General features: G+C 33.0%; 1 protein-coding gene across 1 annotated transcript in view; it reads left to right on the top strand.

Annotated features, from left to right (window-relative positions):
- LOC129756044 (uncharacterized) overlaps positions 1-25,007 on the top strand; it is a 53,689-nt gene extending 28,682 nt beyond the window's left edge. The window contains exon 2 of the mRNA XM_055752797.1: positions 24,868-25,007. The gene's annotated coding sequence lies outside the window, so the exon portion shown is untranslated. The remainder of the gene's footprint in view (positions 1-24,867) is intronic.
- The last annotated feature ends 1,081 nt before the right edge of the window (positions 25,008-26,088 follow it).

Here is a 26,088-nt window from a genome sequence, read left to right as displayed (position 1 = left end):
GAATTATGAGAAATTGGGTTTGGAAGGACATGAAAACCAAGTTATGCACCAATTTCTGAAGTCCCTATCGGCTGATTTGTTTTAATAGTTTATCTCAAGATTCCATTTCGACAATAGTTTAGTTAAAAAGGTTTTTGAGTTTCAAAAATAAGCTTCTGATGGGTCAAATACAAAAAATATCTGAATGATCGTTAATCGACGCTAATTTTGAACGTTATAGCTGTTTTACGATAACTCTAATCGAAACGCGTTCCTCAGATGAAATATTGTCATAGTCAAAGCTTTAAAATACTCAAATTAAAAGAAAAATTGGTTGATAAAGACCTAAATTATTGATGAAAAACGGTTTTTTTTATCATGCCGAACAAAATCTACATAATTCCATACACACTTCAGGTGCGTTGCGCAACCCCTTTCCTTAGAATAATCTGACCCAAATTTTGCATGAGACCTTGTGCTAGTACATATTTGAATTTATTTAATTTTGTAATTCAGTTCAAAGTCTCTTTTGTGAGATTTTATGTGAGCACAGGGTTCGATTTGGATTTTCTAGTGACATTCTTTGAGGAGAAAATTTGAATGAGGGCAGTTTTTTTTTATTAAAATAATTTAATTAATTTTATTAATTAATTTTCTATGAAAATCTTATGAATTTTTTAATAAAAAAGTTAATCTATTAAGTTTTCATGTTCAAAGATTTTTTTGAATCTCATTACATTTATTTCATGGAACTGATTTTGTTCGAGCATAATGCCAGAAAGAAATAGAAGCTACTAGCAATGTTTTCCATTCTAACATACAGTTGCGTTCAAAAAAGAATGAAATCGCGTGAAGCTGCGCACCCACTTCCAAATTTAACAAGCTGCCATTTCTCTCTCGGTTGATATTTTTTCATGAAAATTTCACACAATCTAGTTCAACTATCCATCTAACACTCTACAAAATTTGAAGCTTTTACAATAACGGGAAACAAAGATAGAGCTATTCCCGTAAAAAAGGGAAATTTGGAGTTGCTTCACTAAACTTGCTGTATCTTCGACAATTTTCATTGAAAATCCTTGAAACTTGGTTCAAAGATGTAAAAATGTTTGATCTACTACCAGGCCAAGTTTCGTCAAAATCGATGAACGTCATCAAAAATGGTGCTGGGTACAAAATCAGGCTCATTATCGCCCAGCAGACGATTTCATTCTTTTTTGGACGGATGTTTGTATGGAAAACATCGTAATCCATGTATTCTTGCTTTTTCATTAACAAAATCATAATCTTGTCACCAAGAATGTTGTAAATTGATAGAAATTTCATTCGTGCTTTGTTTCGGAAGAGAAAATGTATCAATAGAGTTCGAAATAAGAAGAACAGAGATTCAGAAATGACCTGCTAATTATTCCGATAAACAAATTTGATATACAATTAAAGCGAGTATTCAATTCGCTCTTTTGTTTCAATACCAGCTCTGTTGGAACAATTTCTATTTCTAAACAAAGAAGGAATGTAGTTTCTATCAATTTACAACATTCTTGGTGACAAGATTATGATTTTGTTAATGAAAAAGCAAGAATACATGGATTACGATGTTTTCCATACAAACATCCGTCCAAAAAAGAATGAAATCGTCTGCTGGGCGATAATGAGCCTGATTTTGTACCCGGCACCATTTTTGATGACGTTCATCGATTTTGACGAAACTTGGCCTGGTAGTAGATCAAACATTTTTACATCTTTGAACCAAATTTCAAGGATTTTCAATGAAAATTGTCGAAGATACAGCAAGTTTAGTGAAGCAACTCCAAATTTCCCTTTTTTACGGAAATAGCTCTATCTTTGTTGTTCATCATTGTAAAGACTTCAAATTTTGTAGAGTGTTAGATGGATAGTTGAACTAGATTGTGTGAAATTTTCATGAAAAAAAAATATCAACCGAGAGAGAAATGGCAGCTTGTCAAAGTTGGAAGTGGGTGCGCAGCTTCACGCGATTTCATTCTTTTTTGAACGCAACTGTAGATACAGTACCGTTCATAATTGTATAGAAATTGGAAGCACGCGCACTGTCACTTCGACTTTGAACTTCCATAACATTTTACTCTGATGATATTTTTTGATCAAATTTTCTGCAAAAGATAGATCAACTATCACACAATCATTTTACAAAATTTGAGCTTTCTGGAGTTTGTGTGGCCTGAGATACATGAATTCTACGAAAATCGGACTTTTTGAACTTTTCTCATTCAAACTGCAATATCTCAGAAACTGCGCTACATATTTTGTTCAAATTTTGCAGAGTGATTGTGGAAATGTATAGCTATCATGTCTGAAGTTTTTGAAAAGATCGATCGATGGGATCAAAAGTTACGCGAGGTACAATTTTCAGGTATGAACCTAGAAATGCGATTTCTATAGAATTTTGGACGATTGTTTCCGTAGGAAAGTCCTATTTTATGTTTAACAACCAGTAGATCTATTTCAACCAAAAATCAAAACAATTTCGCGAGATTCTGTCTTTAAAACACAAATAGATCATTTATTCCAGTTTTTCTTTGCTTCATTTCTTTTACCAGACATTTTTAGACTGATTTGAGGATGGAAACGAATTTGTTCTCATGAATCGTCCAAAATTCTATAGAAATCGCATTTGTAGGTTCATGCCTGAAAAATTGTACCTCCAGTAACTTTTGATACCATCGATCGATCTTTTCAAAAACTTCAGACATGATAGCTATACATTTCCACAATCACTCTGCAAAATTTGAACAAAATATGTAGCGCAGTTTCTGAGACATTGCAGTTTGAATGAGAAAAGTCCAAAAAGTCCGATTTTCGTAGAATTCATGTATCTCAGGCCACACAAACTTCAGAAAGCTCAAATTTTGTGACATGATTGTGTGATAGTTGATCTATCTTTTGCAGAAAATTTGATCAAAAAATATCATCAGAGTAAAATGTTATGGAAGTTCAAAGTTTAAGAAACAGTGCGCGTGCTTCCAATTTCTATACAATTATGAACGGTACTGTATATGAAGAACTTGACCTTTTGCAAGATTTTTATTCAAATCACAGATAACTACCTGTTTTATGATTCACAAATATTCTTTTACAAAATCGATGAGGATTTCATTTGATTGATAGTTTGTTAATTCTTGCATCAAGCGTTTCTAAGCGCTGTTTTATATGTTTTATAAGAAATGTTTAAAACAACTGAGTTAATGCAAAAAAAAATTTAGTTTCTTTAAAAACTTGATAATAGAATTGGTTTATTGAAGCACACTGTTGTGTTGAACTTGTATTGAAGAAATACTATCATAGTGTTGAAGTAAAAAGTCTTGAACGTTTTCGAAAAAAAGTAAATAAATTTTCGTGACGTCACAACGCATTCTTTACCCGGGTGCAACTCACAACCAGCTTAACCGATTTTCAATCTAAAAATTGCATTAAATTCCACTCAAAAAGTTTGAAGAGACCTCCAATTTTCGACAATATGTGAAATTTCAGTAAATCATAAATTTTAAAACAGTACAATTTCCGTGACTTCACAACGCTTAAAAATAGATAGCTTTATCAAAGATTCTAGAGCGTAAACTTGCAGTGACTGTTATTTATCTTATACTAGCTGATCCCATACGTACTCCGTTTCGTTTTCAATTAAGAATATGTTATGAACAGTTTGAATAAATGTCAATTTTCAGATGCATTTCCCAATGGATTGTTAAACAATAATTGCAAAAATGTTGAACACGTTATATGTACAATCACCTTTTTTGTCGTTTGCTACTAAATTTAAGATCAGGAATCAATTGACCGTTAAAAAAAACCCCGTTTATGAATTTTCGTCTCGATACGATACAAACTCACATAATTATTGCAAAAACAAATTTAACAGTTAATAGAAGACCCCCTTTTTGTCGTTTGATACAAATATTGAAATCAGAAATCAATCAGACCGGCCCAACCCCCGTGTATAAATTTCGACTCGATCGTTGCAGATCGGTGGCCTCTTTTACGAACTTTGATCTCTGAAATCGATTGCCCTCCTCTCAAAACTTCCGTGTGCAAATTTTCAAACCAATTCATTGCATAAATAAATAATAATAATAACGTAAATTTTGTAAAAAAAAACCAATGAATAGTTAATTTGGCCGACCCCTGACCCGAAATTGGGTAATTGGAATCAATTTTCGTCCTTAATAATTCCTATGCGCAAATTTTCATCTCAATCCGATGTATAATAACGTTAATATCATGAAAAATTAAATTTAAAGGTTATATGGATGACCCCTTTTAACGGCCCCTTACACTGAATTTGATATCTGAAATCGTTTGCACGTCATTCAAAGTTCTCGTGTACCAATTTTCATTTGAATCTGGTATATAATAAAGTAAATATCGTAAAACAGTGAACAGTTAAAATAGACGGCCCCTTTAGCTGGCCCCTTACACAAAATTTGATACCGGCAATCGATTGCGTGTCCCTAAAAATACCCCAGTGCCAATTTTCTTTTCAATCGGATGAATAACAACGTCAATATAACAAAAATATTAAAAAGTTGATATGGACGACCCCTTTTGCCGGCCTCTTAACCTGAATTCAATACCTGAAATCTGTTGCTTGTCATTCAAAACTCTCGTGTACCAGTTTTCATCTGTATCCGATGTATAATAACGTCAATATCACAAAAATAGCGAACAGTGTATATGGACGATCCCTTTGGCTGACCCCTGACCCTTAATTTAAATTAATACCTGGAATCGATTGCTCGTCCCTCAAAACACTCAGGTGCAAATTTTCACATCAATCCAATGCATAATAACATCAATATAGTAAAAACACTGAAAAATTCATATGGACGACCCCTTTTACCGACCCCTGACACAAAAATCAAAACCTGGAATCTATTCCTCATCTCTCAAAACTCCTATGTGCAAATTTTTGACACAATCCGACGAAAAATAACGTCAATATCGCGAAAACAATATTTGTCTTGTATGGACGACCCCCTTTAGGAGGGGTTATCCAAAAATCTGAAAACATTTTTCATCATTCCTGGTCCTAATGAGTATCCATGCCAAATTTCAGCTCTCTAGCTCTCAAGATGGCTGAGTCTATAGAGGACAAACAAACAAACAAACAAACAAACAAACAAACAAACAAACAAACAAACAAACAAACAAACAAACAAACAAACAAACAAACAAACAAACAAACAAACAAACAAACAAACAAACAAACAAACAAACAATCCCACAGAAATTGCTTTTTATATATATATATATATAGATAATGCTGCGGAGCCAGCGGCTTCAGCGTAGTGGTTAGAGTTCAAGTCATCTACGCCAAAGTTCATGAGATCGAATCCCGGTCATGGCATACATAGTACACTTTCTGTGGTCTGGTGGTTTTAGCATTTGTGAGATGCTAGCCATCATTACTTCGAAAGATGTGCGCTTAGAAAGAGACGAACCAGCCCAAGGCTGAAAGTCTCTATAATAAGAAAAAAAAAAATTATATAATGCTTTAAAGATGGCTTTTCTACCATCATTTTGCAATTTTTTTTTTTGACATAGCTAGATTTTTGACAAAGTTATGTTATAAATAAAGAATATTTGCTAAAATCAATTTTATTTCATACTAAAATTTTTAAATTTCAACGTTAACATACTCAATTCTAGAAAAAGGTAGCTGAAAATCTTTTAATGGAAAATGACACTCAAGAAATAACCTTTCTAACGCTATGTAATTTATTTTTGAATAATGAAAAATAAAAATCGGTTCTCCAGTTGAGGGGTGCTTGGAATGGGTAATGTATATATGTATGTATAAAAAAACCCACCAGTGGCTGATAGATCTTTCGACCCGAGCCGGTACGGGAAGTCTCGATCGCATATTCAAATATTGTTCATGCTTAACTCATCAACAGTAATTGCAGCACAACCAAGGGGTCCGTTACCACTGGCTTGGGACAGGTTTGACTCATCTCACTCCCTTCCAACTGTTCGAAACAAATTAAGAATTCTGAAAAGGTTCTTAAGTAACCTTTTTATGATTCTAAATTTGTCGAGATACTCCGGTTGGCTTGAACCCACAATCCATTGTATATCAGTCTTCCGATCGTTTGATGTCCTGTCCAACGGCGCTGAACCCCATAATAGAGTTAAGCTATTTTGAACATATGAAAAAAAAAACACTTTTTACATCTTACCTCTTTTTCATTTGAAAAGGATACATGTTGAAAGAGATAATTTCCGGGAATATTTAAAAGACAGGAATGGGCAAGCCTGCAGCCAAATCTGCCAGTTGCCAACAATCGCTCTTCTTGCACTTACCGGGGGTTGACCAACGTGTGAAAGGGTTTGAGAAACGGCTAGTGACCAACAACACCCACCTTGCGAGCAACAGCAATTTTTCGGCACAACCATTGCCACCCGGTTCACCACGTACGATCTTCGAGCCCCAAGACATCCCGCAGTAGCATTTATTGTTGGCCGACCACCTCTTCGGGTACACACTACACGGTATTTTGGATTTCTTGATTAGTGTCACCCCCTCGTCAAAGTCGATCCGAGATTCTTCGTAATTGTGCTCTGCTAGCCAACCAAAAAAGGCCGCATGAGGCACATCCTCACCAGAATCCCCGCGGCTTGATCAGGAATTCGAGGGCTGTTGTAGCTAGCCCTTTTGGTCAGCTAATAATAAACTGGCCTGTTGCGAAGCGTTGATGTTACTTCCCGAAGCATTGCAGATACTGATTGCATTGGTTTTCGAGGACACTACTGTCTGCTGTTAACGTCGTGGTAATCGTTCCGAGCGTTCTTGAAAACAGATTGAGAATCTCTAACATTTGAACAAATTTTCAGCACAAATGACAAGAAAAAATGAATTTTTCTCCAGGAGTTAAAATTGGCAGCGAAAAAAAATCTCACCCGTCGTTCATATATCCAGGCTTGTCAGTAAATCCATAGAAAAAATCGAGAAAAGTCATATTAAGGTATATTTAGATTATTTGCTAAGTCAAATAAATACTCAAATTTCACTTTGAAAATTTTAGGATTTTGCGTACAAAAACGATTTGTTAGGGTAAATTTGAATATAAACATCAGTTTTTCCTTAGATACGATTTTAACACTGCTGCTGTGATTCGATGAAAACATTAAATTTTCTAGTAATTTACTTTCTTTTTCCTCTTGTATGTTTTAGAATAATGCCTAGATTCTGTAGAGATATGCTCTTTATTTTACAAATTTTTCAAAAAATCGTCCAGACCTGGCCGTGTGGATTCGTTTGGTATAAAATATGGTATTCCTAAAGTCAAATATCTTCGTTTTTTGGTAACTATTTTGAAGACATCTAGCTAGAATGCGACATTCATCTGATTCAATTTCAAATTGCTTGTCACCTGTTTTGACATGTGTTTTATACCAGATTTCATAAGAACCCAATTTTTTTTTTGTGATAAACGCACTAGAAGCTACAAGTCATCTGAGGTCCAGCTAATGGTGAAATTTTTTAAATCAAAGCGACCTCTACTTAAAGAAAATCTGATGAATTATACATCTGATTGGAAATAATCGACTTTAAAATATAAGGGGCATTAAGATGGAAGAAATAGAAGAAAAATGAAATTATCGCTATTGTATTTCTATGGAAAATTAATAAGAATATTCAAGCGAATATTCGGCCGAAAATTCGGCCGAATATTCGTTTGGCCGAATAGTTGAAAAGGTCAATATTCGGTATTCGGCCGTTCGCCGAATACCACTATTCGGTACATATCTACACGTGATGATGATTTAACTATCTTTCATTACTTCCATGCTTCTATCCGTCCATAAAACAACAATCGTTAGATTTTCTTACTAAAAGGACTAACATATTCACCGATAAGGCCGATAAATTTAGTATCAAACATAATAAAATCTATTGGGAGTTATTATTGGAGAAAATTGGTTTAAGAATAGATTAATAAGTTCATGAAGACGTGTTAACAAAATATGTCTTCAAATACAACAACTGAAATCATTATGGTGGTTTTTAAAGATTGTTTTTTTTAACCTTAACATAATTGAACCTTTATCTCGAATCCAAAGAACGTAATCTTCTTCGTCTCGCAGATAAAAAGGCATGTCTTCGAAGTTTCATTAAAAGAATCCGTAAAACAAACCCATGGATTTCTGGAGCCAATCCGGAATCCTTTCTTAGCTGAAGGGCTTTTTTCCTCTCAAACTACTGACCACTTTGTCTCGGGAAAATCCTTGCGAATGTCCAAAAATCCAAATTAGAATGAAAACACAATAGTGGTCAGATAGTTTTCTTCTTGGACCGAACGCAAGCAGCGAGCATTCCAGTCAAGAAGATGAGCATGAGACTGTGACAATGGTTTTCATTCTTCTAGACATTTGGTTCAGCTTTTTCGATGATAGAGGGGCAAAAGGATTCCAAACCCGAGACTAAGGGTAAACATACACTGAGACAAAGTTCAATGAAACTAAGTCGTTGTTTTTGGCTGCAAGATTGGCTGATGTTCTCATTTGCATCAGAAAGGATTCCTATCATCTTAGGATTGGTTGCCAAAATTGGTTTGGTCAAAAGTTTGAATGAACATATGAGATGAGTTTGAAATGTCACTCTATTTTTTGACATTTTACTTTGTCTTTTGATATCTTTTAGCTCAAATGTGACGAAACAATGTATGGCGTGAACTTAATACTTCCTCAACTATCCCAAGTTAAATTTTACTTCTTATGACATAGAAAAAAATCGTTGAACTTTATGGAAAACTCAAAAGGAAAACAAAATGTAAGGTCAGGTTTAATGGCAGCTCATTCGGGAACATAAAGCTACTTGTGAAATATTCGCAGAACGCCCCGACATGCAGCGGGTCATCAATTTAGGTCTCTTCCAGCACACCGATAATCATACACTTTATCATTTATATATTGTTTAATAATTGTTTATGGGCAGCGCTGATCTTTTCGCCCGACTATCTGGTTGAACATATTTTCGTAAGTTTCAATTAGGCGCCCAGTTGGATCCGGAATGTTCCCGGGTCTGCTCTGGAGTCCGTTCCAAATTATACGTTTCGGATGTGGTCAAGTTCGTTGAGTGTGACCATACCCCATATTGGGCCAGCCAAGGGTTTCATGAACCTTAATTATAGACCGAGGTTGATAGCAAAAATAAATGTTATTATGGTATAAAAAAATTGAAAACAATTGGCTTTGATTAGTGAATCAACGAGCCACGATGAAGTTTGGTTTTAAGCACTTGAACATTTAAAAACGCACTATGAAGGTTGAAATATGGTCTCTATTATTAAATAAGTATCAAAAGATTTAACATCCAATCACAGTTTAGAATTTATTTGTTTAAATCAGTAGGTGTTCTATAGTTTTTTAGAAGATGAGCTGTTAAAAAGAAAAACAAATTGTAAGCTTCACTTTCAATAAGAGGTACATTCATCGAAAGAATCTTTCGAGTGTCCGAGCTTGCCGTTCTTGCCAAATATCGATTCTCATGTTCTGCTCCCTTAATGTCATAGCCCGAAGCAAAGCCAGAATTTTAAATAGGATGCTGAAAAAGTACTCATTATATGCAAATGTAGGTATTCTGTTTTGTAAAGTGTCACAGAGTACTTAAATAAATGTTTTAGGAGGCACTTTCATGGTGGAATGGTTTTATTAGTATAAGCAATATTTAAATAAAAGGCATTCTGAAGCTATAAATCTTTTTTTTTAATCATTATTTTTTTAAGTTCTTTCTTTTTGATATGTGAAACTCAGTTTGACTCATATTACATTTCAGTATCGATTTTTGAATACGGCGAATGCGCCAAGACCTTTGTTTTGAGAGATACGCATTCCAAGTTTCAGAAAATAAAATCAATTCCCTTTTAAGCTGCGTGTAATCATTTTCCTAAAGAAGTCACTAAAATGCCTTCAAATTGATTTAATTTCATCACCTGATCGATCAATATAGCTTTTCCGTACTAACTACTTCAAAAAATAATAAATATAACTGTGGGCCCTTTTACCACAGACTGGTGCTCTCATTTTGTTCATTCGCCAAATTGGAGCACACTTTTGAATTGCAGAATGACTGTTCGCCTTTTGGATCACTCATTCAAGAAGCAACATTCAAGCAAATTTCGGCTTGAAAGCGGGTCCTACTGATCGCATTAAAACATTAGCACATTCAAAGATCTTATAAATACTGATTTGTGCATCTCTTCGTCCTGGAAAACAAATTTCAAGAACTTTTATGCCCTTTTTCTATCTCGAAATAACTATTGGCCTTTTTGTTCGCGACGCAATTTTAAGAGGAAATGGGCGAATGAACTGTAGGATAACACACTCATAAAAAAGCTTTTCGGCTTATTTAAAAAAATAAATTTAACTTCACTACAGTAAGAAAAATTAAAAGCAGATCATATTTTCGGATGCAAAATAAAGAGTTTAACGTATTTATGTGATAATCTGGATTTGTTTACAGTTGGCGCATTCGCCGTATTCAAAATTCGATACCGATTTCGTAAGATGCTCAATAACGTTTTGTTTAAAACAAATCGTTATTTTTGTTCCGTCGTGATCACGTGTTTTTAAAAAGGGTGCCATTTTGAATAAGTAAAAATATTCGAAATCGAAAACCATTGAATTTATGTGCAAAAACAAATCACACTAAACAATCTTTGTGTAGTACAAAATTAAGGTCTGATGTTTGGGGAAATCTACCTCCTAAGTGTGATTTTTTTTTGAGTGTATGATTGTTCGTTAAACGTGTGAATATTTGCATTCACAAATAAGATTCTCGGCCTTACTTTACGCTGAACGTTGTTAAAAATTTAAAGTTTCACAAAAAAAAACTTTAAATCTGGCATTATGCAGCTAAACAGGGCTTAAAATTAAGCCAGATTAATAATATTAAAAATTGCAAAAATTGGAAAAATCCTTCAAGAGCCCACCCAGATAACTATAAATCGTAAAGAAGTGTTCATTGTGGATTGTATAACCATCCAGTTTAGATTGTAATTGTATAAAAAGCATGTTGTAGCTAAACCAAGTTATATTTTATAGTTTATTGTTTGAATAGTTCATTATATACGATAAAATTTTGGTAATCGTATAGAAGGATCAATAAAGTTCTTTTGAATCGCAGTAGAATTGTGTAAAGCTCAATATTTAATCCCACTGTACAACTAAGCAATCTTTCATGCTTGCGATCTTAGATGAAATATTATTTCCATGAAAGGTCGTGCAGTAATTGTAAGAACATCGTATAATGGAATTTAAACAATCTGCAGATTGTCAAATCGTTCAACAGTACAGTAAATAGCTAGCTAAGATCGCACAGCGCTGAATACTCTCATTGATTGTAATAGAATCGTCTATGAGATAGGTTTAAGTTGTATATAAAAAAACGGCATCTATAAAAAGATTTTGAGTTCGAAACGATGCAGTCAGTGGTATTTTATACAATCAACTGATCTTTAAACGGAACTCTCAACTGTGCATGAACAAATTTGCTTGTTTGTATCAACAAGAAATTGCGCCGAGGAAGTATCGAAAGACTAGGATCGGAACGTTGTGAGTTCGAGACTGAGGGAAGATTAATCAACAACATACGCATTATTGAACCAACAGTTAAAGTTAAGGGCGTTCACAAAATGGCAATATGCATACGCAGTATTTGGCAATTGGCATTCAATATTTTTATAATAAGGTTGATTAATTTAACCAAAGACATTTAAAGTTGAATATGGTTCAATTTTATTCGCAGTAATCATTAAATTCTATTGTATTTATGTTCACGGCGATTCATAGTAAAATCGTAATAAGGGCAAAATATAATTGCTTTGGGATACAGTAACAATAAATTGTATGAAATGGTGAAGAAAGTTGTACAAACCTCGGGCCACCTGCAAAAGGAAATTGTAATCAAATTGTAAGGCAGACAATAGAAAGTTGTAAGTGGTGTATCCTAAGATTTTATGCAAAGCAAAGTTGCTATCAAATTGTTGAAAACGCAATACAAAGTTTTATTTGTTCAAGGTGAGCAAGGCTCATATAGGACATTCTATACAACTTTTTTGTTGATTTTACAAAAGTGTGTATATCTCAGAAACAACTGAAATATACAGACCAATATGTTTGCTGGGCAATCTTTTAAAAGAGTGATAAGCAAGAGATGCGCATCTATAGATATGTAAACGATAATAATAAACGATAAACAATAAATAATTTACAATAAATAATAAATAATGAACAATAAACAATCATTAATAAACAATAAACAATAAACAATAAACAAAAAACAAAAAACAATAAACAATAAACAATAAACAATAAACAATAAACAATAAACAATAAACAATAAACAATAAACAATAAACAATAAACAATAAACAATAAACAATAAACAATAAACAATAAACAATAAACAATAAACAATAAACAATAAACAATAAACAATAAACAATAAACAATAAACAATAAACAATAAACAATAAACAATAAACAATAAACAATAAACAATAAACAATAAACAATAAACAATAAACAATAAACAATAAACAATAAACAATAAACAATAAACAATAAACAATAAACAATAAACAATAAACAATAAACAATAAACAATAAACAATAAACAATAAACAATAAACAATAAACAATAAACAATAAACAATAAACAATAAACAATAAACAATAAACAATAAACAATAAACAATAAACAATAAACAATAAACAATAAACAATAAACAATAAACAATAAACAATAAACAATAAACAATAAACAATAAACAATAAACAATAAACAATAAACAATAAACAATAAACAATAAACAATAAACAATAAACAATAAACAATAAACAATAAACAATAAACAATAAACAATAAACAATAAACAATAAACAATAAACAATAAACAATAAACAATAAACAATAAACAATAAACAATAAACAATAAACAATAAACAATAAACAATAAACAATAAACAATAAACAATAAACAATAAACAATAAACAATAAACAATAAACAATAAACAATAAACAATAAACAATAAACAATAAACAATAAACAATAAACAATAAACAATAAACAATAAACAATAAACAATAAACAATAAACAATAAACAATAAACAATAAACAATAAACAATAAACAATAAACAATAAACAATAAACAATAAACAATAAACAATAAACAATAAACAATAAACAATAAACAATAAACAATAAACAATAAACAATAAACAATAAACAATAAACAATAAACAATAAACAATAAACAATAAACAATAAACAATAAACAATAAACAATAAACAATAAACAATAAACAATAAACAATAAACAATAAACAATAAACAATAAACAATAAACAATAAACAATAAACAATAAACAATAAACAATAAACAATAAACAATAAACAATAAACAATAAACAATAAACAATAAACAATAAACAATAAACAATAAACAATAAACAATAAACAATAAACAATAAACAATAAACAATAAACAATAAACAATAAACAATAAACAATAAACAATAAACAATAAACAATAAACAATAAACAATAAACAATAAACAATAAACAATAAACAATAAACAATAAACAATAAACAATAAACAATAAACAATAAACAATAAACAATAAACAATAAACAATAAACAATAAACAATAAACAATAAACAATAAACAATAAACAATAAACAATAAACAATAAACAATAAACAATAAACAATAAACAATAAACAATAAACAATAAACAATAAACAATAAACAATAAACAATAAACAATAAACAATAAACAATAAACAATAAACAATAAACAATAAACAATAAACAATAAACAATAAACAATAAACAATAAACAATAAACAATAAACAATAAACAATAAACAATAAACAATAAACAATAAACAATAAACAATAAACAATAAACAATAAACAATAAACAATAAACAATAAACAATAAACAATAAACAATAAACAATAAACAATAAACAATAAACAATAAACAATAAACAATAAACAATAAACAATAAACAATAAACAATAAACAATAAACAATAAACAATAAACAATAAACAATAAACAATAAACAATAAACAATAAACAATAAACAATAAACAATAAACAATAAACAATAAACAATAAACAATAAACAATAAACAATAAACAATAAACAATAAACAATAAACAATAAACAATAAACAATAAACAATAAACAATAAACAATAAACAATAAACAATAAACAATAAACAATAAACAATAAACAATAAACAATAAACAATAAACAATAAACAATAAACAATAAACAATAAACAATAAACAATAAACAATAAACAATAAACAATAAACAATAAACAATAAACAATAAACAATAAACAATAAACAATAAACAATAAACAATAAACAATAAACAATAAACAATAAACAATAAACAATAAACAATAAACAATAAACAATAAACAATAAACAATAAACAATAAACAATAAACAATAAACAATAAACAATAAACAATAAACAATAAACAATAAACAATAAACAATAAACAATAAACAATAAACAATAAACAATAAACAATAAACAATAAACAATAAACAATAAACAATAAACAATAAACAATAAACAATAAACAATAAACAATAAACAATAAACAATAAACAATAAACAATAAACAATAAACAATAAACAATAAACAATAAACAATAAACAATAAACAATAAACAATAAACAATAAACAATAAACAATAAACAATAAACAATAAACAATAAACAATAAACAATAAACAATAAACAATAAACAATAAACAATAAACAATAAACAATAAACAATAAACAATAAACAATAAACAATAAACAATAAACAATAAACAATAAACAATAAACAATAAACAATAAACAATAAACAATAAACAATAAACAATAAACAATAAACAATAAACAATAAACAATAAACAATAAACAATAAACAATAAACAATAAACAATAAACAATAAACAATAAACAATAAACAATAAACAATAAACAATAAACAATAAACAATAAACAATAAACAATAAACAATAAACAATAAACAATAAACAATAAACAATAAACAATAAACAATAAACAATAAACAATAAACAATAAACAATAAACAATAAACAATAAACAATAAACAATAAACAATAAACAATAAACAATAAACAATAAACAATAAACAATAAACAATAAACAATAAACAAATCATGCGTTGTAAGCAATGCTGATAACCTTCATGTTATTTATTAATAAACATAGCAACGCAGTATTTTTCAAACTTTTTTCACCCACCGCCCCCTTTTGCAAAATTTTCAAGCTCATCGCACCCCTGGGCAAATTTTTAGAATATCTTGAAAAAAAATTATAATCTGGATTGTTGTTGACACGTTAGTCGCCATGGGACCCATAAACGGATTTTACGCAAGATAGCCGCTCAGTTATGTCACGCATTGTAAATCTGAAGCTCTCTTGCTTTACTTTAACGCTCCGAGATTTATTTTGGGCGACGAACGTGCTAAGCCATTCCGGTCTGGTTGTCCGGATTGCATTAAAATATGCCCGGATTTAGTCCGGATTTATTCACATTTTTTTTGGCAAATCAAACAAAAAAAAAACAAATTGTGTTGAAATTTTTTTTATTTCTTTTATGTCTCCAAAATGAAAGAAAGTTTTAAAATATTCATGAAAGGTTTTTTGGAAACCTTGAAAACATTTTTAAAATCTGTATATAAATTTTGATGGGAAATTTTTTTTTCCATTTTTTTTTTTTTGATTTTTGTTGAGTGATGACTGGATTTTGATAAAATTTGCCCGGACATTTCCCGGATTTTTTTCGTCAATTTTGAAATCAAATGTCCGGATTTTACCATGTTTTATTTAAAATTGCTCGGATTTTTCGGCCCGGATACGTGTCAAAAAATGTCTGGCGACCTTACTCCAAGGGCCTCATTTTGCTTCAAATCTCCAGTTAACACTTAACTCTATGTAAAGTTTCCTGGAAAATTACTTAAACTGATTGATTAATTGTTTTGATATCAAATCATATCTTTCATTCTATCTAATCAAATTTTGAATTTTGGTTAAAAAAAAAATCTATATTCACCCTTAATTTACATTATTGAATACAATTGAATTACTGCCATGCCGGTGAAATAACTTAAAAAATAGTAGGTATTATTTCTTGTTATCTGAATTTGAGTCCTGTTCAAAGTTATCACTCACGGGTCTTAAATAAGATTCTAATAACTGAATTCCGCCAATGTTAGTGATAACCGAAGAGGTTTAAAGTCTCTCCATGGTAAATGACACAATAGATTTTTTGAATCAATTGCAATAAAAATTAACAAATAAGAACTTAAAATAAAAAAAGTTCTTACCTCAAAAAATTCTTCCATATTTTTTTCCAACAAATCACCAAATCACAGATTACGCCATTCTACACAGATTTTTTGAAATATTTTTCTTTTATGCAGATTTTTTGAGACAATACATTTCGAAGATTATCAAGCATTGCCATCAAAAACTTATCTTTTTCAGTATATAATCCAAAATAATCTTACAAATAAACTTACAAAAGATCGAAACGCAAAAATACAAAATCTTTGACAATTTAAAAAAAAATCTTTAGATACAAATTTAAGGAAAAAAAAATGAGATTTTGGAACAAAAATTCGATTGCAGCTCTCTGAAATTATTTAATTCTTGAACCTGATGTTTAGTTCTGTAACTTAATTTCATTGTTTTGCATCGAACCTACACAGCAATTTTTTTTTCTGGAAACCAGCAAATTTTTGCTGGTTTTTGTCCCGCTGACTTTCCAGCAATTTTAATTGCCGAAAAAAAAACAGCAAACGTTAATGCTGGTTTCCAGCAATTCAAATTGCTGGAAAATCAGCAATCCAGATTGCTGGAAACCAGCTATTTCTTTCAAAACAATCGGCTGTATTTAGTACCAAATTTATATTTCAATTCTAAATTAAATATTGAATACTGGCTGTGCATATAATGGGAATGAAAAATTTTCTAACACCGGCTCTGGAGTGGCAGCTTTGTGCCAGAGTGTTGATCATTCGCTACCTGAGAAAAGAGTTCTGATTAGTATCTTTTATGAAATCTGTCCAATAAAAACTCACCCTTGACTTGTGTCTGGTTGCTAAAAAATAGATTAAAATAAAAATAATTATATCAATCCAACCAAAATACGTAAAATAAAGTCTCACCTCGCTTCAGCGTACGAAAACAAACAGACTCCAATGTGACAACTCGATTGCTGATTTTCCAGCAAACTAGATCCATTGCTGGAAAGTCCAGCAATTTGAAACCCAATTACTGATTTTTCAGCAAAAATGACAAGAACACAACCGATTGCTGAAAAATCCAGCAATTAGAAAACCGACTGCTGGTTTCCAGCAAAAATTTGGATTGCTGAACGTTTCCAGCATTTTTTTTGCTGGAAATCGAGGCAAAAATTTACAGTGTACTCGTTGTTATTTCAAATCTACGTTGTTCTGTGATTTATGAAATTGTGAATTACGAACTCAACGCCCCCCTGAGCCCTTCCAACGCCCCCCAAATTTTAAAATTGAGCTCACCGCCCCCCTGGAAGATCTCAACGCCCCCAAGGGGGCGGTAGGGACCACTTTGAAAACCACTGGTCTAACGCATCAAGTTCTCAGCTTCATTTAACATCAAAATAAAAAAAGGGTGGTCAAGGGTGACCACTGCGCAAAACCGGCCTCCTCTCCTCTTCTTCATTCTGGCTTCATCTGCCCTTTCGATGACACGTCGAATGGCATCCACCGAACTGCAGCCTTTCCGAAAACCGAACTGTTTGTCGTATAGGCCGTTCGCATTTCCGGTGTAGAGCTGTACCACCTTCTATAACACCTTTCCAGCAGTATCCAGGAAACATTTCGGGCGGTATGCTGATGGGTCACAAAGTGGCTTGCCGGTTTTGGCAGGAGCACCAATCGCTGCCGCTTCCACACGTCTGGGAAAACCCTATCATCTCCGTACTGTTGCAGTGTTGACCGGAACATTTCGGGAAACCCCCTCTCAAGCCTCAGGGTCGGCACACTCGTAAGGATTTTCGGCACAAGGAAACACCTTAGTAACTTGGATAGAATTCCCACTTTATTCTCCCCAAACACTCAACACATGGGGAGGGTACATAATGCCCTACGCTCTCCCTATATTGGATGGACACAGAGTTGTCAGCCACGGTGCTAGTTCCTCGATCGCTCACAAGGAAGGCTCTATGGTCGTCGGCAGCAAACACCTTCGGATTTTGGCGATTGACCTAAGGGTGATTCGGCACGAGGATCGCTGGCAACCCGCTCGAAGATGGCCGGCGGATTACGGTAAGCTCGACCTTCGGTTCCCGGTGGTTGCACAGCGCGTAGCGGATTTGGCACTCGTGGCTTTTCTGGATTTAAGCCAAAAAATCGGGGTCCTGTATAGACATGATGGGATGATGTCAAGGGAATTAGTGCGTTGCCTGTTACGGGGTCCAATATGGTAGCTATGTACCTGACAGTTTAAGCTAGTCCCACAAAGCTTTGCATTCCTGCGGTAGACGGAGTGACAGTTCTGAGCGCTCGAATCCAAATGAGGCTGCGTTAACTTGAGGGCTTTGATCCTGTACACAGTTCAAGCGCTTTGTCTTCATCCACCAATTCTTCCCATCATGTTCTGTTGTCTTCTTTCGCCATTTTCGGGAGCGTTTATGATCCTAGCCAATCTTAGCACCATCTGGTGCCAAACTCCGCTGTTGACCTAACGCGCTGTGCTGCTAACGTGTTCGGGATGATTTAGGGCGGTCCTTCCTCCTCCTTACTAAGACACCTCCTTGGCATATTATGCGTACAAACTAAAGAATCCCACTAAACCAGGTAGTTAGGTTAACGTACTGGTTAACATGTTTCATGAGCGCAGTCTTCACTGCTTAGTTAGGGATGCCATCAGGACCCGGAGCTTTGTTCAGCTGAAGGGACTTAGCGATGTCACGCAGTTCTTCCAGTGAAATCCGCTCCTCTTCGCTCGTATCCCAGTCGCATGGGACCCTCGGTCATGTAACTTCCTCGTGCTGCGGAAACAGCTCGTTGACGATCTCGCCCTTTTTGCTCGCCTTGATTGCCCTGCAGAGGGCAGAGCTCGCAATTCCGTAGGGTACTCTTCGCTCCGCTCTAGCTGAGACCCCGATGCATATGTCGCCTAGCCCGTAGGCAGCTTGTACGCAGGTCCGCGATTTCCGTCGTCCACTTGAGACCGCATTAGTTCATCATGTGAAGTAGCCAAATAAAGTTGAAAGTATTTTTTTTGGCTCTAAAACAAGCATTCATGAATTAAGACGAATAATATGCATACGACGAATATAGGTACACTTTCCCTGTCCTTATATATCAAACTTGGTAGAACTCTCGTTATCTTCAGATGTAGAGGTAGTTGATGTAAAAAGTAGGTTACTCGGTCCTTGGTAAAAAAAAATACAAAACTGGAATATAAGACGAGCTAAATTCTCTTCTCAGAATGCCAAAAAGAACAGATAATTTTCAATTAAAGCCTTCCATGATTAATACGCGTTCATGGATATACCTCAAACAATTGCCTTTTAAATGGAACATAATCCTTACGCCAATTCACCGTTCTAAAAAGCGATCTCATTAATGATGACATCCTCAATGTCGTGTTCGGCAAACCTTAAAGAATCGCCCTTAAGTTCATCTAATGTGTGTAAGGCGATTAGTCTCGCTTGGCCCATCATCAACATTTATCACCTTGTAGTTGGAACTTCCTTACATATACTCGGACTGACCAAATCTTAACAGACAAGAATCCTCGAGATGCAACGAGGACGCAACCTGAAAAAAGAAACTCCCCCGCGTTTCCAATGGTCAGAAATAAAGATAAAAGTATCATCGATAAGGCGATTGGCATGTTCTTACTGCTGGACCTAATCTAATAAAATAATAGATTGTTTGATGTATCAATAAAAGCCAAGCAGCTTTTCTACGGAGCACCAGAAGTCAATCCAGTGCTATGGCAACCTGTAACCTTTGATGGTCGGCCTGGCACCCCCGAATTTTGCGCGTGAAAAACCGTATCGGTGATATCGGAATTTAGGGGAGCAAAGTTTTCTTTTATCTCATTTACCCCCATCTTCGGTTCTTTTGATTCCCCGTAAGAGATATATGTGTTTCTCACTGCTTAACACCCTTACTTGTTTTTACCCTTGTGTGAGTGTGGCAAATGGTGCTAAGTCGGATCAAAGCTGAAAGTATCGAATTGCCTGTTAGTTCTTTGGAGGTGAAAGGCTCAGGGGCATCGGCGTGGCAGAAAAGGGGGCTGTTTGAAACTGATTTGTTTTTAAGTGAATTATTGACAACAAGAAAAAATTACAATTACAAAAAATTTAGAAAAAAGTGCTGCTCCATCTGTACAAAAATTCATGTATTTTGTGACTTCATGAACATTTTTTCGAGTTGAATTTTTGTCACTCCCCTTCCTTAATATTTATTCAATATATTATAAAAAATGAATTAAACAACTTTTGGACAAATATTTCAGCACATCACATTAGTACGGAAAATAATAAAAAGATAAAATTTACCGAAATAAAAATGTGAACGCTTGTGCAGCCAAAAAAAGGTAACTTCTACTTTTTCGAGGTGAAGCTCACCTCACAGCAAAGGGGAAGTTTACCTGAATTAAGCTGAATAAAATGGTACAATTCACCGAGAAAAAAGGTGAATAAAGTAAAGCTTACCTTGAAGCGCGAATTCTATCTAAATTTACCTGGAAAAAGGTATAATTCACCATTGAAAAGGTAAATATTAAAAAATCTTCTACCTGTTCGCCGGAACCGCTTAAGGCAGTTAAGCAGATTTTTTGTACCCAGAAACAAATTGTCTCTAACGGAAAAGGGCATGAGTGTATCAATAAAGGAGGATCCAGCGGCCATGGTGGCGCGGAAGGCGACCGATAATAACAGCTCAATTTATCTGACTTCCATCTGTACCGTTGAGCCGTCAACACGTACGCCGGAGCATCGGATCGTTGCTGTGTACCTGCAGGAACATTTTAAATTATTTATTTTATTCTTACCTGTTTTTCCATCAGCACTTTTCAGTGCTAAAATTATTTTCATTTTCTTGTATTCATATTTTCTCTTTTCTTTCCAGCATGGGGAAGTCATCGGCCGGCTCAAGAGCTGGTAGAAAGCGAATTGCCGAACCTAATTCAGGTCCATCGCCCAAAAAAGTTGAAATTTCCAATTCATTCGATGTCCTTCATAACATCGGTGATGAGGAAATATTCATATTTAATTCTGATAAGAATACTAAGAAACCTTCATTTTCTTATACTTTAAAAAATGAAAAGATTCCACCAATAACGGTCACGATTCCTGACTTCAATGCCTTTCGAAAAGAAATCGTCACTTCCGTCAAGGATGTGAAGATTTCTTTTCAGATTATCGTCCTTTTAAAGTTGTACTTCGTGGTCTCACCGGCGATCAGACACCGGATGAGATCACAACTGAATTAAATTCTTTGTTAGGTTTTTCTCCGATTCAAGTAATTCAAATGAGGAAAAGAACCAACACGAATAATATCAATAGTGTTGGTTTTGCTCCTGAGCTTTATTTGATCCATTTTAAAAAGGATCAAGTTAATAATTTGCAAATTCTTGAAAAGGCTCGTCTTATGTTTCATTGTCGAGTCAAATTCGAACCTTTTCGAAAATCTTCAACCAATTTCCTTCAAAATATTACGCAGTGTCGTCGTTGTCAAGCTTTTTGTCACGGCACTAAAAATTGTAGAATGAATGCCAGATGCATGCTTTGCGGCTCATTCGATCATGAAAAATCTAAATGCCTTTTTGGTGGTGATAAGCCACAAACAGAATTTTTCAAGTGTGCAAATTGCGCAGGTTATCATTCCTCGAATTCGCTAGACTGTCCCATCAGGGCAAAAATTATTGCTTCTAGGAAAAATCCCAAAGTTTCCAGAAAAGTTTCTTCTCCTCCTTCCTCTTTTTCGTCTTCACACGTCGGGCCGGCAAACAACCTGCCTGTTCGCGGTCAGCCTCGGCCTACATTGGAATCACGGCTGGGTAATACCCAAAGTGCTTTTAATGTTACCTGTGCTGAATCTTCGCCCCAGACTCGTTGTTTATCGTTCTCAGAGGTGGTTGAAAATGGGTTTCCTTCTTCAGGTTTAACTAATAAAAATGGGAAAAAAACAAGTCTCAACGTTCATGCGAAGGCTTGGGAAAATCCCCGAAATTCAAATACTTGTTCTTCTCCTTCATTTTCTGATCCTAACAATTTTGTTGATTTGGGTGAGATTACTGAGGAAAAATTAAAATTTTTGCATCAAAATTTAATGGAAATGATGCAACTTATGTTGAAAGCAAATTCAATGTTTGAAGCTTTCCAAACTTCTTTTAATTATGCTAACAAAATTATTATGACTTTACGATTCCCTCATGAATCCAAATAGATGTTTAAATATTATGAATTGGAATGCTAGATCTTTGCTGGCTAACCAAGATGAATTCTTTTTATTTTTGAAAACCCAAAACATACATATTGCTGCCATCACTGAAACTTTTTTAAAGCCGGACAATAACTTGAAAAGCAATGCTTTCTTTAAAATTTTGCGAAATGATCGACTTGATCGACAAGGTGGGGGTGTAGCTATTGTCATCAATAGTCGTCTCAAATTTAGACTTCTTCCTTCTTTCAATACCAAACTCTTAGAAACAATTGGAATTGAATTAGAAACTTCTATGGGGAAAATTATAATTATTGCCGCATATTTGCCTTTTCAATGTAGCGGTGAACAGAAAAATTTTTTGAAGGGAGATTTACAAAAACTCACCAGAAACAAATCTAATTTTTTTATTATTGGTGACTTTAATGCAAAACACCGATCTTGGAATAATATTTCATCAAATTCAAATGGGAATATTTTATTTAATGACTGCTCTGCAGGTTATTACACTGTTGAATATCCTAATGGGCATACTTGTTTCTCTTCGATTAGAAATCCTTCCACAATTGATTTGGTTCTAACGGATTTAGGCGAGCATTGTAGTCAATTAGTTACTCATGCGGACCTCGATTCAGACCACCTTCCAGTAACTTTTTCTTTATCCCAAAGTCCCATTGAAAACCCTTTAAAATCAACTTTTAACTTTCAAAAAGCTGACTGGGAGCGATATAGGAATTTTATTGAACGTAATTTAGATGTAAACGTTCCACTGAATTCAATTGAAGATATTGATTTGGCTGTAGAAAATTTGACAACTTCAATAGTCAATGCTAAAGCCGCTTCAATACCCAAAGTTAAACATAAATTTAATCAACCTTTAATTGATGATGATCTTCAGTTTTTGATACGACTGAAAAACATTCGTCGACGCCAATATCAACGTACTAGGGATCCTTATTTGAAATTTATTTATTGCGACCTTCAAAAAGAGATCAAACGTCGTTTAAATTTCATCCGTAATGAAAATTTTGCTAAAGCAGTAGAGGACATAAAACCCTACTCAAAGCCGTTTTGGAAATTAACTAAAATTCTTAAAAAGCCCCAGAAGCCAATTCCTACTTTGAAAGATGAGGATAAACTTCTTTTAACAAATGCAGAAAAAGCTCAAAAATTAGCCCAACAGTTTGAGTCTGCTCATGATTTTAATTTAAACGTTGTTAGTCCAATTGATGCTCAAATTTCCCTTGAATTTGATGATATTTTTTCTAAGAAAAATGTATTTGAAAGTTCCTGTGAGACAAATATTGATGAACTTAAATTGATTTTCAAAAAATTTAAAAATATGAAAGCTCCGGGGGAAGATGGGATTTTCTATATTCTTATTAAAAAGTTGCCTGAAAGCACTTTAAATTTTTTAGTTAAAATCTTCAATAAATGTTTTCACTTGGCTTATTTTCCCAATAAATGGAAAAATGCCAAAGTAACTCCAATTTTGAAACCTGGAAAAAGTGCTTCAGAGCCTTCAAGTTATCGACCAATTAGTTTGCTTCCTTCTTTAAGTAAACTATTTGAGAGAGTTATTTTGAATAGAATGATGATTCACATTAATCAGAATTCTATTTTCCCTGATGAACAATTTGGTTTTCGTCATGGACATTCTACTACACATCAACTTTTGAGTGTAACTAATATGATTAACGCTAGCAAATCTGAAGGTTATTCAACTGGTGTTGCTCTTCTAGATATTGAAAAAGCATTTGACAGTGTTTGGCACAAAGGTTTAGTAGCTAAATTAGCTCGATTTGATTTTCCTGTAAATCTCACTAAAATTATTCAAAATTATTTGACTAGCCGAACCTTACAAGTAAGCTATCAAAATTCATGCTCTGAAAGGACTCCCATTAGAGCTGGGGTCCCTCAGGGCAGTATACTTGGGCCAATCTTATACAATATTTTTACTTCTGATCTTCCTGATGTACCAGAAGGAAAAGGTAGAAGATTATTTGCTGATGATACTTTGCTTTCAGCCAAAGGTCGGAATTTACGGGTGGTACGCAGTAGATTGCAACAAAATTTAAATTCCTTTTTGAATTACTTGAAAATGTGGAAAATTTCTCCTAACGCTTCCAAAACTCAACTTCTTTTATTTCCCCATAAGCCAAGAGCTAAATTTTTAAAACCTAATGAAAATCATTCCATAACTTTTAATGGGGTTTCATTAGAATGGTCTGATCACGTGAAGTACTTGGGACTCACACTTGATCGGAATCTTACTTTTAAAAATCACATTGAAGATATTCAATCAAAATGTAATAAATACACTAAATCTCTTTATTCTCTCATCAACAGGAAATCCAGGTTGTGTCTGCGAAATAAGATGCTTATTTATAAGCAAGTATTCCGACCAGCGATAATGTATGCAGTTCCGATTTGGTCTAGCTGCTGCGCGACAAGGAAAAAAGCCATCCAGAGGATTCAGAACAAGGTTCTGAAAATGATTTTGCGGCTTCCACCTTGGCACAGCACCGAAGATCTTCACCGGATTGCAGGCATTGAATCGATCGAAGAGATGGCCAATAAAATCATCTCCAGCTTCAGAGGCAAATCGATGCAGTCTTCCGTCGCAGAGATTCGTTCTCTCTACAATTAGTTTAATTTTAGGATAGTGTTTAGTTTTAAGTTTAAAATATTTTTGCCATTACAGGATGTTCTCCTACAAAAAAATACTTGATTGTGCTCAGCAAATTTAAGTCGAATAAATAAATTTTAGTGATTGGTAAACTATAGGGCTCTGGACAGTTCATTATTGAACTGAACACCTAATTTAATGTAATAATGTAATATAAATGTAATGATGAATTGGTACGAATAAAGACATATTTAAAAAAAAAAAAAAAACAGCTCAATTTATCCGATAAAGCCAGATTGCCACCAGCATGTTCTTCCGGATCAGCAGAAGAAACTACGTCGGCAAAACCAAAACATTGTTTGCTTCGTTTTACCACACGCTTTGGGCAATTCGCAATTGATGATTGCCAAACAATAGAATAGTGATGATGATGACAGTATAAATGTTAACATCATCACACAGCGAGACTACCCATTTTAGGTTCGTGGTTACACAACTGTATTGCCAAATATTCTGGGTAGAAGTATCATTTTACTCATTGATAATGAAGAATGAGAACAAAGACTAACTCTATTACACCACTTAAATCTGCGTTGAATACCTTATTTCAACAGTTCTTGCCCCAACAATGACTTTTTCTGATCATGGTCATAGATTCCAAAACAATAATAAAAAGATAAAAATCCCCGTCTATCTTAAATCTAATCATGAATAAATTTTATTTTTGTTTTAATTTTAATTGATGAAACCATTAAGACCATAGCATTTACCTGTTTAGTTCAGTGAATGGGAAAACGGTACAATCTACCATTTTGCTCAGTGAATCTTGAAAAAGTTAACTTTACCTTTTTTCTTGGTGAATCTTAAAAAGGTATAGTTCACCTTTTTCGTAGATGAATCAAAAAAATGGTTAAATTTTTCTTAGGTGAATGGATAAAGGG

The sequence above is a fragment of the Uranotaenia lowii genome, chromosome 3 (assembly GCF_029784155.1).
Source record: "Uranotaenia lowii strain MFRU-FL chromosome 3, ASM2978415v1, whole genome shotgun sequence".
NCBI classification, from domain to species: Eukaryota; Metazoa; Arthropoda; class Insecta; order Diptera; family Culicidae; genus Uranotaenia; species Uranotaenia lowii.
The sequence above is the reverse complement of the archived record's forward strand: the minus strand, read 5'-3'. Positions and strand labels throughout refer to the sequence as shown.